The following is a 1145-nucleotide window of genomic DNA, read 5'->3' as shown; positions in this document are numbered from 1 at the left end:
CAACGAATTTTAGTTTTTGGGTTCATGATATCGGATCTCTGCATGGGCGACTCGAAGCTATGTTACAGGCAAGAAATAGACCATTGTAGCGTCCTTTTTTCCATGGGGTTGCGCGGGATTTAAAATTTAAAAGTGCTAGATGATGAAGATATCTAGAAGAAGCGTAACGGAATGCAAAGATACGAAACTCCAAATCAGAATCAAATAAGGCAATGATAAAGATAAGGAAATTTACGTGTATCAATGGAAGCTACAAGGCTGAATGACAAGGAGAGAAAAGAGATATCATCCTGAAACAACATATTACAAGACTGAAGATGATCTTTAAATCGAAAGTAACTGCAGAGAACTTAATAGAAATTACGGCTAGTAGAATTGAATTCGGCTTAAGTATTTGAAAACAACAGCACGACAGTTACTGCATTGCCAGGATTGCTAAGAATGGCTGTTTTAAAGCTAACGAAAATTCGAGGAAACGCAGAAAATAAGGGAGGAATGCATGGATAAAGAGATTAGGAGATATAGCTTTACATGACGGGTTTCAAAGGTAAAAATGGGGAACACGAAAAAAGGAAAAAAGAACGCACTGACAACGAAATGCAGCGGACGGAATAAGGAAAACTTTTCGGAAAATTGCTGGATGCGTGGAGAGGTGAGCCTAAGCAGGTGCTAATCGTGTTAACAGTGCAAACATCTCAAAACTATTATTAAATGCGCAAATACTTTAGGATAGGAGCACGGAACCGAACATGGAAATCGAAAATCGAAACATTTAGTCACAAAAGAGACCAGGAAATTTAGATTAAACTCCTGTGGAATTTTCAGCTTGCAGACGGAAGGAAAAGTGGGTGACAGATGAGAAGTCTTAACTCATTAATAAAAGGAAAACAATTGCTATATTATATACACATCACACCCGTTCGAAGATAAATAAGTGAAGAGCATCCAAAAAAAGTAAAGCTTTATAAGGACCTCGTGTATGAAGATTCAAAGGATGCAAAATGTTAATGAATGAACTGGTGATAATGTTAATATTGACGCTTTGGGATCAGTAACGAAAGGCCCCAGACGAGAAACGAGGAGAAATCGGATTACAGAAAGCAAAGGTTATTTTTGTGATTCCCAACCTGGGGGACGTAAGTCTT

Source organism: Penaeus monodon, chromosome 27 (genome assembly GCF_015228065.2).
Source record: "Penaeus monodon isolate SGIC_2016 chromosome 27, NSTDA_Pmon_1, whole genome shotgun sequence".
NCBI classification, from domain to species: domain Eukaryota; kingdom Metazoa; phylum Arthropoda; class Malacostraca; order Decapoda; family Penaeidae; genus Penaeus; species Penaeus monodon.
Note: the sequence above shows the minus strand (reverse complement) of the source record.